General features: G+C 40.1%; 1 protein-coding gene across 1 annotated transcript in view; it reads right to left on the reverse strand.

Moving 5' to 3' along the window:
* The window catches only part of LOC136863553 (uncharacterized), a 452,780-nt gene that overhangs the window by 31,849 nt on the left and 407,426 nt on the right, over positions 1 to 13,505 (reverse strand). The window contains exon 22 of the mRNA XM_067139933.2: positions 5,922 to 6,025. The gene's annotated coding sequence lies outside the window, so the exon portion shown is untranslated. The remainder of the gene's footprint in view (positions 1 to 5,921; positions 6,026 to 13,505) is intronic.

Consider the following 13,505-nt stretch of genomic DNA (forward strand, 5'->3'; position numbering starts at 1 on the left):
TCCCTCTTCGACTGTAATCGACGTATCAAAAACCTTTAAATATTTTCTCTACCCAATTTAAACTGGGGGTGTGTACAGGAATCCAGCCTATCAGTAAAGAGATCTGGAAGCTTCCCCTTAAAGTACTATAAAAGCAGGAGCGCTTTAGGGCCGTATTGTCTGAATTGTTCTAGTTATTGTGAGTGCGGCGTGTCCGAAGGGAGACAGGGGTGCGGCCTGTATGAGGAAGGCAGAGCGACTCAAGGTAATGGCAGAATTTTCATAGACATGAGATTGCTCCTGTGGATAGTTTGACGGGAAGGTTTCAACCTACTTTACTTAATGTAAAATTTCTAACTGTGGTTGTTTAAATGTAGAATTTTCAGCAAATCTGAGGACTCTGTTCTATTCCCCACTGGGAAACAAGTAATATAAGGTAACAAAGAGTGATTACCCTCCATCGGTTTCCATGCAACATGGCATGGGGCGATTTAAAGTTTTTAAAACCTCTGAATTTCGTAAAACTTATTTGGCATTAACATTTCTCATTGGTCAACGCGGTGTAGTACATGATTAGGCTCTGTATCTTAGGCCAGAAGCCCACTTAGGATTTTAACAATTTCTAGAAGGAGTGCAGGTGTTTTGTCTCCTTGCATTTTGTTTATGTCCGGCTACAACCAACCTTTTTCTTTTGTCATTAAGGCCATTTATTATGGGCAATCATGCCCCTGTTTATTTGGTAATCATTTCTGATGTTAGTTCCCTTTGGGAACAGTTAATTATATAACTGTTGAAGAATAGATAAGCCCACATCGGGCAACTGTATATAAATATTGTAATGTGAGGACAACAGATAGGTTGTCAGGTGGAACTTGAGTGCGCCATAAGAAATTGATGTCTCTGCGAGGCTGGACTATGGTATTTTTGGAGCGCAGTCTCCTACGTAGCGTAAATGATCGGAGCAAATCCTACTCTTATAAATAAAATTTTGCTCCTGTCAAGAGCCATAGGCTCCTTTCTATGTACAGTAACTGCCTGCTAGTTATTACAAGTTTTTGAACCTGATGATTGGACTTCTAAGTCCCTTATATTGTTAGAGCTGATGAGCTCATTATTAATCTGTTATATTGTCTCATTATTCCTTCAGATTCTCTATCCACTTGTAAGGGAAAAAAAAAAGATTTTTTAAATTTATCTTAAAAGTTGTTGTAAGTAATTCCTTGTCCAGCCATTCATCCCACACGCTTCTTATCCCTCTGTGAACCACAGAAATCCCCATAACAAGTCATAGCAGAGCATGGTTGAATGGCCTGGACAAAGCTCCTTTTTACGGTTTTCTCTAAATTTTGGGTTTGAAAATAGAAACTTTTGATTTTCGGATTTTTCAAAACATTGTCATAATATCATTCATTATGTCTGGCCCTAGAGAGGTTCTTGCTCTTTGGTATTTACGCAAGGAAGAGATTATTTAGGAATTAGCTACTAGAAAGTTTCCATCTGGCTGCACTGTTGCGACAGATGCGTCTAGACTAAAGGATTCTTTAGAGAAGGAATTTGGTGATGCTTTATCCATGGGCACCATCAATATTGCTGACCTTGCATCTGTTGTGAGTTTTCTTGAAGGAGGTGAGCCCTCCGGTAACCAACTTAAACGTGTTCAGGCTAGGCTGTTTCATTTTTATAATAGAGTGGGGGATCTGTTGTCTCTTAAGTTCAGAGAAGAATATTCTAGTATGGCTAACTCCTTGGGTCAACATATTTCTGAGCTGTCCAGTAAAGTGAACCAGTTGTCATCTGGGTTTGTTAGTGGGAAGAGTGACTCTGTTGCCCCAGTAACTATAAATATGGAAGAGGATCCTAGTAAGTCCTCAGATAGTGGGAAGTCTGTTGAACAACAGCAGGCATAAGCCCCATTTTAAGTTTTCTTCTTTCAGGGCGATTGTTATTTTGGCTGCGTAACCTTGATCTGGTAGTTTGGACCTTATTTCTTCTGAACACATGTGCTACTTCTCACCTTCCTAATCGGTCATCAATTTAAGATGTAGTTAGCTTTTGCGATATCGTTGGGTACAACGGTGTAGTAAATTCTCAGGTGTAGACCTACTCTTCTGGTACTGATGTTGCGGGTTTAGACCACCTGCTCCTTGACCCTTCGCTAAGCTTAAATGGTTCTCGTTTCTAGTTTTTCTAGTTAGTTATCTACCATAGTAATATAGTAATATGTATTTCCTTGTACGATTTGCCTTTTTTTTTTTTTTAAGTTGGGTGTTTCTATTTTCATTTCTTGCCATTTATGACTTGTGTCTCTTGTGTCCGAGCTATCCATAAAAGATGCTTTCTCTTTAGAGTGGAAATTGGTTTCCTCTTGGCCTATACCCTTCTCAATGCAGGTCCTGTACCTATTCCATTCATTCCATTCCTATTCATTTCCTATGCTGGATCGCAGTTTTCTCTGATTTTGTGTCAAGTGATGAACCGTATGTCTCCTAAGTCATCTGGAAATGATTTCTAGGATGTCAAATGAGTTATTTGTTTCTTTCGGTTGGGATTCTGCAATTCTTTCTCCTTTTGAACCCACTCCGGTTGGAGATTGGTCATATTGTGTAGTTCCTCTGGCATACTTGAATTGTGCTCCTTTATGTTAACTGCTTTTCCCCCTTTCTCCTTCTCTAACTGGATAGATATTTTCTAGCAGTTTCTTACTGGTGTTGCCTACTTAATATGGAACTTCTTGCTTTTGTTCGGGATGAGTTTCTACCCTAAATTTCGGTCCGCTATATGGCCTTCTTGCTTGGTTCACCCATGATGTTCCTTGTATTTGATTATTTGTAGGATTATATTTTGTGTGAAATGAGACTTTGTATGGAAGTTTTATTCACCCCTTTTTGGATATTTTTCTCTTTTGTGATTAGGGTATGTATGATGTGAGAGGATGGGAGGATGTATTGAGAGTATGTTGCTAGTTTTTTGAGTATTGATACATCTTCTCTTGATATTTTTGGTGTGTATTGTGAGGTTGTGGCATAACCTCACTGCTTGTGTAATTAAGAGTTTTGTGCTTTGTCCTTTTGACATGCGTGTGATAAGGACATCCCAGAGGGATTATCCCTGGTAGGACATTTGTATTGATAGGAGGCTTGTTTTGGTATTTTGTATCTATCAGTGGAGTGCTGCACATGGGTTGTTCACTCCGTGGGAGCTGTCCCGCTTTAAGACTGGCATGTATTTATGGGTTAGTAAACTATCTTGTTGTTGATATGGTGTTGTTTATCACTATGAGGTTCTTGATTTTGCTGGAAGTAGCTTCTGGGTAGTACGTTAATTATCACTGAAACTGAATTTCATTGTGAGTTAGACATGGCACAGGAAGTTCCGGAATTTCTGTACTTTTCTGATTTTGTATTTTTTCTATTTTTGTAATTCTTGTGATGAACTTCAGTTTCTCTTTCCTTATCTAGTTTCTTGGCAAATGAGGTATGACCGTGGACGAAAACCCACCGATTTAAAAGTTGGAGATCAAGTCATGGTTAAAAATTTTGTTCCCGTAGGCAAGCTTGTTCTCCAGATTTTATGGACTTTGTGTTATTGTGGATTTTTTCACTCCTGTCACCCTTCTGGTGAGTAATCCGGAAATTGAAAGGATTTTTTGTGTTCATCTGTCTCAAGTAAAGCCTGTGTAAAAGCCATTAGCTTTGTTCATTAAATGCCACCAAATGATTGTGTTGCTTGAATTAATTATATTTCCTTTCCTTAGGATATTTATTAGTTTAAGTATTATTGGAAGTAAAGATGAGGCAGCCTTCTGCTCCTTTTGGTTATCAAAAGTTATGTATGTAAACTAGTATTTATTCACATGCTTAAGTTGCATCGTAAGTTAACCCTGGTTCGTTTTAAAAATTATTTTGTCAACACCTTCATTTCTATAAATTCTACATAGAATGCCATTAACCGCCCCTGCCTCCAAACCGGAGTCAGAAATTCTGCGTGCTCCTCCTCCTAAGCCGCCAAATGTAGCACCGTTTGAAAAACAGTTACTGTCACCACAAAATTGCATGTTACAGTGCCCAACTTTCATCCGAGGCCATGTGATATCAACTTAGGCGAGATGCCGGCGCAGTATGGGCCCACCTTGTTCTGACTAAGACTCCAGATAAACTCCCTCCTTTGGGACTGCAATCACTGGAAGATGCCGGGAGGCTGGACACAACCTCCCACTCTATACTTGGGCGTGACTGTGCTACTTGGCCTTTGGCTGTCATTACTTTCGCTTCAGCCCTCAATATATCGGGAGGATGGTATCTCTAGGTACCTATGGAGTGCGAGTGTCCACATCCAATTTTACGGTAATGTACTTCAACATTTTAAGCCTGTTCATCCCACTGTAAAACCTTAGGGGGTGGAGGGCTGTACCAGGGGTACATCGTCCCTGGCTAGTTAAACTGCACGCCTTTTCTAAGGCCATCTATGTAAACAAACTTTATCTTGGGAACTACAAGAAACTTTGGCCTTCAACTGTTAGATGTCCCTACAATCAGTTTATTTGTTCCCTCTAGCGGGCCAAACTCTAATTATTTCATAAAGAAAAATTCATATCCAAGGTTTATCAATATGGTTCTGAGAAATGTTTTTTTTTAAATGTATCTTAGTTGTCAACACTTCAGCTGGTCCCTTTTCGATTGTAATCAACCTATCAAAAACTCGTACTACCCAATTAAAACTGTGTGTGTGTGTGTGTGTGTGTGTGTGTGTGTGTGCGCGTGCGCGCACACAGAAATCCAGCCTATCAGTAAAGAGTTCTGGAAACTCCCCGTATTGTCTGAATTGCACTAGGTATTTTAAGTGCGGCGTGTATGAAGGGAGGCAGGAGCGCGGCCTGCATGAGGGAGGCAGAGTGACTCAAGATAATGGCAGAATTTTCATAGACATGTCATTGCTCCTGCAGACAGTTGGGGTTAAGGTTTCAACCTCTTTTTATTTAATGTAAAATTTCTAAATGGGGTGGTTTAAATGTATAATTTTCAGCAAATCTCAGGACTCTGTTCTATTCCCCACTGGGAAACAAGTAATATAAGGGAACAAAGAGTGATGACCCTCCATCGGTTCCCATTCAACTTGGCATGGAGTGACTAAAATTTTCAAAACCTCTAAATTTTGTAAATCTTATTTGGCATTAACATTTCTCATTTAGTCAACCCAGTGTAGTATAGGATTAGCCTCTGTATCTTTAGGCCAGAAGCCCACTTAGGATTTGAACAATTTCTAGGAGTAGTGCAGGTGTTCCGCCTCCTTGTATTTTGTTTATGGCCAGCTACAACCAACCTTTTACTTTTGTCATTAAGGCCATTTATTATGGGCAATCATGCCCCAGCTTATTCGGTAATTGTTTCTGGTGTTAGTTCCCTTTGGAAACAGTTAATTATATAACTGTTGAGGAATAGATAAGCCCACATCGGGTAACTGTGTATAAATATTTTAATGTGAGGACAACAGACAGGTTGTCAGGTGTAACTTGAGTGTGCCATAAGAAAGTGAAGCCTCTGCAAGGCTGGACTATGGTATTTTTGGAGTGCAGACTCCTTGGGGTATATGATTGTAGCAAATCCTGCTCTTATAAAATTCTGTACCTGTCAAGAGCCATGGGCTCTTCTTTATGTACAGTAACTGCCTGCTAGTTATTACAAGTTTTTGTACCTGATGATCGGACTTCTAAGTCCCTTATATTGTAAGAGCCGACAAACTCATTAATAATCTGTTATGCTGTCTTCTTATTCCTTCAGATTTGCTATCTGTCAATCTTTAAGGGGAAAAAAAAGGAAAGAAATAAAATTTTGAAATTTGTTATCTAAAAAGTTGCTCTAAGTAATACCTTGTCCAGCCATTCAACCCACATGCTTCTTATCCCTCTGTGAACCACAGAAATCCCTTTATCAGCAGTCACTTACTTCACTTTTTGCACAGGAATGAAATGGAATGCTGAATTTCCCTGAAGAGGCTAATAGAGTAGCTGACACCAAGAACATTCACGTTTGTCTACTGGTTCTAGTACCTGCATGAAAAAGAAATATTTGTTTAAACACCAGAGCTAACTGATAAACAATTTCAATACAAACTGTATCATGAAAAGTTCAGAGGAGGGAAGAAATAAAATCTTCATCTAGTTACTGTACACACATTTTTAACAAATTAGAAGTTTTCTTAAAATATTACAAGCCACATTCTCGACTATGTTTAATGCAATAATTACATCCACATGGCAATAAGTGGCTCATTAAGGGGATGAAGAAATCCTAAGGGCCCACCCATCTTGCTGGCAAGGTCGAGGACAATTAACCAGGTTTCCAGAAGGTAAGATCTTGGGACAAATCAGCTTTCAGTGGTTATTCTGAAGTAGATTCTAACAAATATTTCAACTCTCTCTTCAAGCAAATGCAAATGAAATGTGTAGCGAGTGTTGCATGCTATTAAAAATATATATCTCTCTCTCTGTGTGTGTGTGTGTGCGCGCGTGCGTGTGTCCTGGAAGCATCTGTATAGGTCGGTAGCATATTCTTTGCTGTAGAGGACTACAGTACACCTCTGTTCAATAGTATGTTCAAACAGTACTGTTCTAGGCCCAGTCCAAAGTACAATGGCAATGCTGAAGACAAAATTTATATCCAAACTTCAGGTTCCAGCAGGCTTCAATATTGATTACCAACATAAGTTTGCATTAAATGTCTGATGAGGCAAGCAATATGAGGGGAAGAAAAAGTGACCTTGGACATTAACTATATACTGCCCACAAAATATTCAAGGGGACACACAGCTGTGAACTTGCATTAGGGAGATAGTGGTTTTGAATCGCACTGTCGGCAGTCCTGAAGAGGGTTTTCCCCAGTGGCGCATACTGAGGTCTACCAAGGCTTCCGGTGAAGCCCAAACCTCAATTGAGAATGGTGGAAGTCTCAAGTACATTACAATGTAAGCATCTGACACGTTCCATTTACAAAACTTGAAAGTAGTGAGAAAAAAACGTTGCACGTGTTTCTGAGAGCAAGGCATCGGAAACTAATATTACACCCCAGACTCGGGCCCCTCTCCCCTCGACTCACCACATGCGGCTTGCTGCTGTATATCTGATCAGAGCGGGGACCGGGGCAGGTGTGCTAGGCTTCGGTGCGTCAGATCGCCGCTTCTATCAACCCTGCGTTACTCGTCATATGTACTTCCTCACCTCACACTTCTGACTTAATTATATAGGTAACAGAGTGGTGGTATTTCACTCCCGCTTAAGACACTGCAGGGCTCCTGTTATAGGAGTAATATAGTTTTCTTTTTATTGTTAGATCTGCTAAAATGAAATGCAATCTTTCAGGTTTAGTGTTCTCTTTTGTGTTGGTTGGAATCGAACCCATGACCATGGGTCGGACACAATCACTGATCTCCTGTGGAAGCTAATTAACCAGTGAAGGATGGGTATGACTGCTATAAAATTCAACATTTTAATAATAATAATAATAATAATAATAATAATAATAATAATAATAATAATAATAATAATAATAATAATAAGGCATGGCATCTGTATAGGCTTGGTGGTGACCTAATGAGGATAAAATGAATGGTGAAGACGTCATAAATAAACAGTCCCCACGCCAGGGGTATTAACGGTACGAGGGGGTTGATTCTGAAAACTGAACTGTGGCCATTGGAATAAAGGCAAGCATTCTATCCATTTAGCCACAAAGCCGGACTTTCATTTGCTAAACCTTCGACTACCATCTCCACTGCTCAGGGGTTGAGCATTGGCAGTAGCTAAGGCCAGGGCAGTAGCTTGTGAAGCAGCCTTGACAACACAACAGGCTTCGCTATTGGCTGCAGCCCAAAACGCTGAAGGCTTGACGTTCACTAAACCAACCATCGAAAAGGGGTAACATAAGTATAGTGGTAGCCCATGCCTTGATCCCAGCATACGCCACTAGTTTTCCTGGTTTCCCATTTTCACACCAAGGAAATTACATTAATTAAGGCCACGGCTGCTTCCTTTCTCTTTCCTATCCCACTGTCCCACTGTCACCGTAAGACCTAACTGTGTTGGCGCAATGTAAAGCCAATTGTAAGAATAAAAATTATATTGTGGGCATACAAGGAAAAGGCACTAAGACCAGAAATGGCCAAAATGAGTTTATTAGTGGTACTATGTACAATAATGTGTGTTCTATCCACCGCAAAAAAGCACTAAGTCCTAGGTCTGCCCATTTCCAACGTAATAACATGTAAAAAAGCAGTAAGTCCATTTTAACCTCCTGAGGCCTGGCGTCCTTTTAAAAGGACACTGTTCAAATATGGATCATTTATTTATATTTATATTTAAAAAATAAATAAATAAAAATTTAGCAAAAGTTGGTGTTACCAATTTTTGGAAATTCATTGACCTTGGTGTGGTATGCTTCTCACTTCACTATCACCCACCAAGGCACTGTTGGGGAAGTAAACACCTTTATGAGATTTGACCAAAACAAAAATGGTCTGGGCCTCAGGAGGTTAAAACAAATATCGGCAGGGAAAATGCATTAAGTGCACATAATGCCTTTTACCTGTTCACTGAATGTGCGTTCTTCAAAGTATAGTGTGCAAGCATAAGTCCATTACTGATCATGTATCTCGCATGTTGCATAATAATGTTATTGGCTTTACGTCCCACTAACTACTATTTCGGTTTTCGGAGACACCGAGGTGCCGGAATTTTGTCCTGCGGGAGTTCTTTTACATGCCAGTAAATCTACCGACACGAGGCTGACGTATTTGAGCACCTTCAAATACCACCGGACTGAGCCAGGATCGAACCTGACAAGTTGGGGTCAGAAGGCCAGCGCCTCAATTGTCTGAGCCACTCAGCCCGGCCATGATCCATGTGGCAGTGGCCTGTAGTATTTAGTGCAGTTTAGTGACCGATCAATGTTTTCAATGTACAGTTAAAATAATATTGTTCAATTTACAGTTAAAATAATATGAGTTTGAGTAGAGGAAGGAAATTGGTGCAGCTAGCATTGCAAAACGATGCTGAAGTAGTTGCTGGTAAGGAAATACAGTAAAACCTGTCTTAACGGACACCTCTCACCGGCGGACACCCCTCATTTGCGAACGATTTTCTAGGTCCGTAATTAAATGCCATGTTGTGTATGAGTAATTTACCCCTCTTATACGGACACCCTTTATTACGGACACGGACACACCATGGCCACGAGAAACTCCAATTAAACCTCTCCTAACGGACACTTTCTTTTTAAAAAAGTTCTGTATTTGTGTCCTGTACAGTATGTATTCGCTTACTTTTTGCACGGTACTTCCAAGAATCATAGACACCGTAACTTTTGATCCTGGCTGTACACATTCTTGGAAGGCAACACTAAGCTACGCTATCACTTCCGGAAGTTGTGTGATCTGACATGCTCGACAGCCCTGGAATTCGTACCTTCACTGTCAGGTTACTTTTCATTGACTCGTGGGCTTTTGATGTGTTCAATTTTACGTTAGTAAGTGTGTGTAAACATGGCTCCGAGGAAGTTTTTAACTTTAAAAGAAAAGGTAGGCATAATAGACTATCATAAACGTGAGAAGTGTGGTGTGCGTAAACTGTCCGAAGTGTTTAAGATTGGAAAGGCACAGGCAGCTGAAATTGTGAAAAAGCAAGAGGAACTAGTGAGAGAATGGCATTTAAATGGCAACGAACAGCGCATTAGACTGTTTCAAAGTGGTAGTGGAGCTCTCATTGACAAGGCAACACTAGAGTGGTTCGCTAAAATAAGAAGTCAGAATGTCCCTGTCTCAGGACCAATGATACAAGCAAAAGCGTTAGAATTCGTGACAGAATTAGGTATTGGAGATTTCAAAGCCTCGAATGGCTGGCTAGAAAGATTCAGAAAGCGACATGGTATCAACTTCAGAGTGATTTGCGGAGAATCATCCAATGTTAATATGGAGATTGTTGACAACTGGCAAGAAAAAATACCTTCAATCATAGACGGGTATGCTCCGGAAAATATTTTGAATGCCGATGAAACTGGATTATTTTTCCGTGCTTTACCCGACAAAACTTTGTGTTTCAAAGGAAATCGGTGTACTGGTGGAAAAGTTGCGAAAGAAGTCTTACGGTCTTGTTATGTGCAAGTATGAGTGGAGAACGGGAGGAGCCCCTTGTGATAGGAAAAGCTGCAAAACCAAGGTGTTTTAAAAATATGGGCGTTACGAAGTTTGGCACTGAATGGAAAGTGAATAGGAAAGCATGGATGACCAGATAAATAATGACAGAGTGGCTAGGACAATTGGACAGAAAAATGATATGCCAGGAGCGAAAAGTGTTATTCCTCAATAATGCAGCAGCACATCCAGATACAATTAAGTTGCAAAATGTGAAGATCGTCTTTCTCCCACCAAATGTAACATCAGTTTCTCAGCCGCTTGACCAAGGAGTGATCCAGAACTTCAAGGTTTTGTACAGACAGTTAGTGATGAAGCACATAGTATCAGAACTTAACGGGAATGAAGTAACCCTTCAAACACTGACAAAGGGGCTGAATGTTCTCCAAGCAATTTCATGGATAACCAATGCATGAAAAAACGTCACGGCCTCAACAATTCGTAACTGCTTTCTGAAAGCTGGGTTTCCCGCTAGTGGTGGACATCCCGAAATAGAATCGGATACCCTTCCTGACAGCATGGAAACAACACAAGAGTTGATTAATGCAGCAGGTTACAGTGTACAAGTGAACACCTATATCGAAATTGATTCAGATATTCCAACAGTGTGAGAGTGGAGACACGAAAATGATTCTTCAGTCAATCCAAGGGAAGAAGGACAAAAATGAAGATTCTGACGAAAGCAGGAGTGAAGGTGATGCTAACGACGACTTTGAAGAAAATACGGAAATGAACGTGCTGCCAATAACCTCATACAGTGAGGCTCTCAGCATTGTTAAGCGACTGAAAGAATTTTATTATAAACAAAATGATGAAAAAGGTGTAAATTTGACCCAGGATTTAATTGCACATAGTGAAAACATCATTGCTAAACCGGAATGGACAAAACAAACGAACATTAAGGATTTTTTCAAGTTCTAATGGTTTACTGTACTGTGCTAGATATTGCTACATCGACATACTGATTTGAAGTTTCAAAAACTCATACGTTCTTCTTAATTTTAACATGGTGAACGGTAATAGTGTACAGTGTGCTCAATAGAGGTTTCCACAGAAGTGTTTTTGTCTCTTTAATACAGTGCATCGCAGCTACAGCAGCCCATCTACAACTTTCTCATGTGAGTACAGTGCAGTATATTGTACAATACTGTATACAGTATACAATTAAAAGTACATTTGCGAGAATTGTTAACACATACAATACATGGGTTATTGTGTTCCAACTTATGTTTAATGGTACCGGTTTCATAACCTCTCGCGGGCGGACACCCCTTAATAATGGACATTTTTTTCGGTCCTGAAGGTGTCCGTTATAGGGAGGTTTTACTGTACTTTGATTCAGTCGTGTGTCACAACCAAATGGAGGAATAGATTACCATTACACAGCCTGAGGTTATGTTACTTACTACTATGAATAACGGGGGATGAATACTTTTAGCTGAAATTAACTTTTAGGTTGCAGTAAACAGTATGCGCCATCTACGTCAGAGGATTCACCAATCACAAGTGAACAAAATGGAGTATTGCAAAAATTACATGATGGTTTTGATAGTTTTTTTTTTTGCTAGTTGTTTTACGTCGCACCGACACAGATAGGTCTTACGGCGACGATGGGACAGGAAAGGGCTAGGAGTGGGAAGGAAGCGGCCGTTTTCACATTTGCCTGGTGTGAAAATGGGAAACCACGGAAAACCATTTTCAGGGCTGCCGACAGTGGGGTTCGAACCTACTATCTCCGGAATACTGGATACTGGCCGCACTTAAGCGACTGCAGCTACTGAGCTCGGTAAGCTTTTGATAGTGATCTTTCAGATATTATGGATTTCAATTCTGATTACAAACCTGAATCAGAGGCCTGCGAAGGTACATTCTGTAATTTCAGTATGTGACATCCCTTAAAGGTAATTTAATATTGTACATCTATTCAATCACAGTGACTGTATCGTGTTGCAGATGACTATTACCTTAGCACCCAAGGAAGCGAAACTGTCCAACTGTTCAATTTCAAAAATTAATGAAGATTCCGCAACTTCTGTCGAGCCTGTAACGGAAAAGAGAAGCAGGTGGAGGAAAAGTAATCCTAGAAAATGGAAACGGAATATAGAAAGGAATAAACGTTGGGAGGGATTGCCATATAAAATAAAACACTTGCAACGGGACGCCAAAATTCCAAGACCTGTGGACTGTAAATGCAGATTTAAGTGTACTGAACGTTTCTCTGAGAAACACCAAAAGGAAATCTGTTCCATCTTCTGGAAGTTGAACAATTATATACGGCAGAAAGAATTTATTCTCCGAAAAGTCGTCAGCAGTACACCAAACTTGAGGAGAGTTCGTCTGAACAATGGTAAACACCGTCAATATTCCAATCAGTACTTCCTTGAACAAGAAGGAGAACAGTTAAGGGTGTGTCAGGATTTTTTAAAATATTTTTATTTTGTTTTACGTCGCACCGACACAGATATGTCTTATGGCGACGATGGGAGAGGAAAGGCCTAGGAAGTGGAAGGAAGCGGCCGTGGCCTGAATTAAGGTACAGCCCCGGCATTTGCCTGGTGTGAAAATGGGAAACCACGGAAAACCATCTTCAGGGCTGCCGACAGTGGGGCTCGAACCCACTATCTCCCGATTACTGGATACTGGCCGCATTTAAGCGACTGCAGCTATCGAGCTCGGTCAGGATTTTTTTTTTTTTTTTCTTTCTGAAAACACTTCACATTAGCAACAAAGTAATTTTGACAGCTTTCAAGTATAGGAATTCTTGTGGTAGTTTCAATGGTGAGGATCAGAGAGGAAAACATACACCAGCCAACAAAACAAAACCGGAAGTTATCAAAGACGTTAAACGTCACATTGAAAGTTTACCAGTGGTAGAATCACATAATTCAAGAAAAACAACAAAACATTTGTACTTGAATAGTGGACTGAGCATTGCAAAAATGTATAACTTGTAAAAAGACATGTGTGAGAATGAAGGGAAACAGCTTGCTTCAGAAATAACATACAGGCGAATTTTTGGTAAAGAGTACAACATGTCAGATCAGTGTAGTTTGTGTGCAAAACACAGAAATGTCCCCCGTGATGCAAAATCTTTACTTCAGAATGAGTATGATGAACATCAAGAAAGAAAAGAACATTGTAATACAGCAAAATCTGCTGACAAAGAAAGAGCTGCTTCAAACCCATATTTTGTGACTGCGACATTTGATTTGCAGTCAGTACTGCAAATACCATCCTCAGATGTGGATCAACTGTACTACAGCAGAAAGATCTGAGTCTACAACTTCACGGTTTATGAATACAGCTCAGTACAGAATTCTGCCTACTGTTTTGCATGGACTGAGTTA

Source organism: Anabrus simplex, chromosome 2 (genome assembly GCF_040414725.1).
Source record: "Anabrus simplex isolate iqAnaSimp1 chromosome 2, ASM4041472v1, whole genome shotgun sequence".
Classification (NCBI taxonomy): domain Eukaryota; kingdom Metazoa; phylum Arthropoda; class Insecta; order Orthoptera; family Tettigoniidae; genus Anabrus; species Anabrus simplex.